Here is a 6,000-nt window from a genome sequence, read left to right as displayed (position 1 = left end):
CTCTGCTCCCTCCTCCCTCTGTTAATGGGGTGCACCATAGTACCACCACCTCCTTCTCTGGAGCCTTGAACAAGACGTAAAGTGCAACAACTCCTTGCATTCACAATTCTCACTGTAGGAGGGAGAGATAGTAAACAAGATGGGTGTATGTGTATAATTGTGTATATATATAGATATATATATATATATATATGGATGTAATAGGTGGGAATGTATGTAGGTATGTATATAAGTAGCCTATGTGTATGTATGTACAGTAAGTGTGTTGATGCATGCTTGCATATCATTGAAATACATATATTATGGCTGGGTATAGAAATTTGATACTTTTATGGTATCGATCGAATGGCTTCAATACTATTGAGTATCGGAAAATGCTGTGGTATCGAAATTTGGTATTGAATGACATTGTGTCACTTTATGTTAATCTCATCAGTGTCAGTGAGCCAATAATGTTTATTTCCATAATCCATAATCCATAATCATCCAAAATGTTACAAAGCCTCACGCATGCGACACACATAAAGTAAGGTATTGAAAAAAGTATTGTTTTACTAATCAAACCCCAGGTATCATTATTGGCATTGGTATCAAAACTTTTCAAATGATACCCATATATATACAGTATATATATATATATAATTTATTTTTTGCCATGCATCCTTATAAGGATGTATTGTTTTTAAAGTAGCATATATGATGTTACAAGGTACCAGTCATATATGACATTAGTACTGCTATCTTTGTCTTCCTGGAAAGAGGACCACAATGGAAATAAGTTATCGTTTAACTTTATTGTGTTATTCTTTTCAATTATGTATCTGTTGCAGTGCATGACCTGTTTTATATATAGAATGTCAAATGAATAAAATCTAAATCAAATGAACTTTGTAGGATATTTATAACAATAAAAGAACAGGTTTTTAGATGATACAGCCCAAAATAATTTCACCCATTGTTTTAGCATTGAGAAACATACCGCATGCTGCATTCTCTCACCAGGTTCCAATAGAATGGAGCAAATGATTCAGACATGTATTGTATCCAATATTTAGACTTTCACATAGGACAGTTGAGCATGTGAGTTAACTGGGTAACATGAATAGCAGAAGAAACTGTGAGCTTCTCATTTTGGAAAATAATATGGACCATGGTTTTTGAAAGCTTAACTTTGCCAATTGTATTTGAACCTGGTGAGGATGCAGCACGGTGTGGTATGTGTCTGGTGAAATGGTGGCTAGTAATGCCAGAAAATGTTTAAATAGGGCATGGGTGTCTTGATAAAAATGTTAACCTGTCCTTTAACTTTTTTTTAAATAAATGTTTTAGAGCCAGCTAACATTAAATTAATTCCCAGGAGGATAAAACCATTATCAGTGCATGTTTGCCTCTATACTATTCATAATGTTCCATCAAAGACATCTTGGTAGCAACAACGGTTATTCTAATCAAATAGCAGGTAATTATCATTAAATGACAACCATGGACCAATGAGCGGTACTGCATTTAGTTAGCAAGACATGTCATGAGAATAGATGGGATTATACCTAACAAACAAACAAACCACTGCAGTGCTTGTATTGCTTCCTTAGCTAATGCGTATGTTATATGAAACATATATATAGCACAACAATGTTTGGTATAATTAATTCGGATGTCTAACACTTTTACCACAATTTAGGCTCTAACATTAGTTTTAAAATCCCCTCCAGATGTATTTTAAACCCTTAAAGAATGTTCTATATTGGATAGAAATCCCCACTGAATTGTTCAATAAACTATATACTGAAATGTCTTGCCCTCGTTGAAAATGCAGGATCTATGAATATGCAAATTGGAAACAGGCACCCATTGATATTTACCAGGAATTCTGCAGTAATTATTCTTTCAATACATTGTCAATACTACTCAGCTTTCTATGTAGCTGAAGCTAAAGGTGTCAAGTTACCACATATTGGATCATGAGAGGCTCGACCTTTTGGTCACATCACAGATTTCAGAGAAGCACATATAATCTCTCTCTCTCTCTCTCTCTCTCCCTCCCTCCCTCCCTCCCTCCTCTCTCTCTCTCTCTCTCTCTCTCTCTCTCTCTCTCTCTCTCTCTCTCTCTCTCTCTCTCTCTCTCTCTCTCTCTCTCTCTCTCTCTCTCTCTCTCTCTCTCTCTCTCTCTCTCTCTCTCTCTCTCTCTCTCTCTCTCTCTCTCTCTCTCTCTCTCTCTCTCTCTCTCTCTCCTCTCTCTCTCTCTCTCTCTCTCTCTCTCTCTCTCTCTCTCTGTCTCTGTCTCCAGGGGAGGAATGTGGAAAAAAGGGCTGGTGACAAGATCTGCACAAATAACAATCTGTATCAAAGTCATGCCTCCGAGATGAGTTAACCATGCATTCAAAAAACACATTTCTGAGGGAAGGGGATTTTTAAAGATGCAGCCATGAAAGTGATGGCAATGCTTGGGTGAAATTACAATGCTGTTAATCCCAGAAGTAGAATCACATTAGACCAGTGGTTCCTTGAGAGGGATCATATGTTCCACTATACTGTGTTATTATCTGCCTATGTAGGCATATAGACAGTTATGTAATGCAGGACTAAATCTAACAACAATTATAGTCTTTATATATATTCTTCTCAGATCCCTGACTATACGTGTCTATTTGGGGGTCCTTGACATGAAAAGGTTTGAGAACCAATGCTTTAGGCACCACTAATAATGTTGATATACTTGACTTGAGAAGAAATAACTTCTGCGACGTAGTAACGTAGATTAGCTATACCTTACCCATGATGAAACAAAAGACGCCAACAAATGTCGAAATCCAGAAAATGCAGAGGGAAAATGTTGTCCAACGCAGCAGAGAAAAGCGCAGCATGGTATGAACACCAATGGGGCGGGAAACGCTGCGCAAGCGCTCCGCGACCGGCATGTAACACCAGTGAGAGTTGCGTATTAATTGTGTAACCAATTAAACGAGCCTATAGCATTTCCTGCATGTCGCCTATAATGTTCCTCGGCTCGGTGTAATTATTAGAAAGCACATGTTGCGGGATTATTGATTACTCCACATGCCAATTGATTTCGTAGTGCGTTCAGTGAAAATATGCCATGTTGTTTAAAGACTGAAAAAGGAGCCTATACTTGAGAAGTTGTGAAATTGACTGGCGTTTGGGCTCCTTTTTTATCGAAAAATGGTCTTCTTAAATTAGTTCAAACTTTCAACTGAAAAGTTGTCAAAAACACGATTGTCTTGATAACTTGTGTATTGGATTTAGTAGGCCTGTATGATTTAATTAAATTAGAGGTTATAAACAAATAAACAAGACCAATAACAAGTCAGACTAATTTAGTTTCAAGTCTGACATCTCGAACACGTGTCTGTTAGCCATACCGAAGATGAACTTCACTTGAATTATGCATGGATATGTCCTGTAGGCCTGTCTGCTTTTTGATGGATCTACAAGTGCTTTTTAATAGCCTAGATTAAAAATATCTATATCCCAAACAATCGTTTGAACTCTGACATGGATTTTAAGATTTTGGTTGTACTTTGGCTATAGAGCCTATATATAGCGAATGATTGTTCCAGGCCCAGACCTTATTTTAACTATTGAGTTTAAGTATTGAGTACTGTTGAGTTTTAAAAAGATCTCCACTCTCTTCAACAGAGCAGTTTTGACCACTTTCTAAATAATTAGGCTATAGATATTTATAGGCTGGATCAATTGTAGCAGCCTGTGGAATGTGTAGGCTTATAGTAATAATACATATTACAGTATACTTTGCAGGCCCGGGGCTTGCAGGTCTTCATAATGTAAAATATGGGAGGATTTAGAAAATAACCAATCCATAACCGACGTGCAGATTTGGCTTTCGGAAAATACAGAGTAGTTGACAGACCTAATTAAATGGGTGAACCTTATATCCTCCGAAGTGTTCTAATAGCCGAGTCGACCCTATAAAGAACATTGTCCACTTCACTCTGACAAGCACCTTACATGGTGTTTATATAGGCTACACACTTTGGTTGAAGTTTAAATATCAATGCGTCGGTAATGTTGACATGCGTGGAGCCATGTAGATTCCGTCACATTCATTTTTAGAAACCATGCGACCTCAAAAAGAATTTCCCCACAATACAAATATACTGTCACGTTCCACGGATCTAGGGTCATATGATACATGTATGGTGTACGCGTGCACTAACCACTTTTGGACAATCGGACGTTATTGGTATTTTCGAAATGCATTAGTCTTTCCCTAATTATATAGGTTACATCCCATAATACTATACATAATGCATGCATGCGTGCCCTAGTAACGAATAGGATATGGCCTAAACTTGTGATACAGTCCTCGACATGGGTATATCCATTATTAGTATATAGGCATATAGTCTTTGCATATTGACTAGATACATGATTAAAACTAGTAGCGCAATCCTATACTTATACAGATGAAATATAGCCTTCTGGCTAAATCTGGCGTATTTACATTTATTGTTGATTAATACACTGTCCCTTTTGCAAATAAAATACACTTAAATTTATCTAAATGCCCAGCGTTTTACGTGCGAGTAACGGTGCCGTTTCTTTGATCGGAGGCGGGCATATGCCGGCCTTGTCTCGCGGGCAAAACCCAGGCATATACTTTATTTGCCCGGATCAAACTGAAAGGCGCATGGGGTCCAATAGACTGCGTGTGGCAGTGAATATCTTAGGAACAATTCTTGAAGTTGGAACTAGCCCCTGCGGTCAAAAGCTGGGATACATTATAGATGTGTTGGATTAACATTCAGCCATCGCAACGCGTACTATATCTTGTGTGAGTCAGTGGGTTATCATTTACTATTTATAGCACAAATATAGTCTGTGTGTGTGTGTGTGTGTGTGTGTGTGCGTGTGTGTGTGCGTGCGCGTGTGTGTGTGTCTGCCCGTCCGTCTGTCTGTGTGTGTGTGTGTGTGTGCGTGTCTGTGCGTGCGCGTGCGTGGGCATGTGTGATAGGTTACCATTCTGTCTCAAATTGCCAAATTTCGCAAATCATTTATAATTGTATTATTATGACAGGATAATATAGCCTATCATAATACGAATATTGTAACGGATAGCCTGTTCAATCAGGTCCAGGCAGCATCTCTATACAGTTGTACGGTTGGATAATTTAGCGAGTAACTGTTTTTTAATAGGCAGCCTTGGCGATTCAAACACGTTTTGACACTTAACAGTGTTTATGTTTAGTTGATAGGGCAAGTCATGTCTTTGTGGCACAGGCCTGCATCCAGAGGTATGTGTGCTACAGGCTGTTGTGATAATTGACAGACTAAGAACCACTGATATCTGCTGCAGGGTGTAAATATTGACATTTTGCCACTCAGCGGACACAACCCAGGCTTTGGGGTCACACCGAGCGCTGATAGGTGGCTTTTGGGCGAGCGTCTCATTCGCCGCGCGTCACGTGCGGTTATTCCTTTTCGACGCTCACACCTCGGTGAATTAAATCAGGGAAATGGATTAAATGTGTGGTTCTATTCAAGAGCGCCTGCGTAATAGCTCAGAGGCTAACTGAAGTTAATGTAGTGCGCACGGGGTTGGAGTTGGATGCTCAACGTTTTAACAATAAGGCCAATCCGAATTAAGTGTTTTGTCTGACCAAATTACCTTAAACGAAATCTAACCAATTAATGGCTATAATTTACAGAGTAGGCTATGCGCTCGTGTGTTAATGGTGTAATAACCTACAGCCCAATATCTGGCAAAATGCCCGTGCGTAAAAGCTTCTCTTGAGTAAACTGGCCCATTCGGCGATATTTGTCACCATGGAAGCCACTGCCTTTGGAGGCACGTGCGTCGGCACTATGAGGAGTTTCTATGCATTTTAATCAATTTTCTTGCTGCAGCTCTGAACTCGATAGCTTGCCTTGCCAATTAACATCATTTGGGGAAATATTTGTTCGCGTAAACCGGGGTAAACCATGCAATTGACCCCATGACAAGACAACTAATTAAATGTA

Source organism: Notolepis coatsorum (assembly GCF_963971535.1).
Source record: "Notolepis coatsorum genome assembly, chromosome: 11".
In the NCBI taxonomy this organism is placed as follows: domain Eukaryota; kingdom Metazoa; phylum Chordata; class Actinopteri; order Aulopiformes; family Paralepididae; genus Notolepis; species Notolepis coatsorum.
This window is presented reverse-complemented; position numbering follows the sequence as displayed.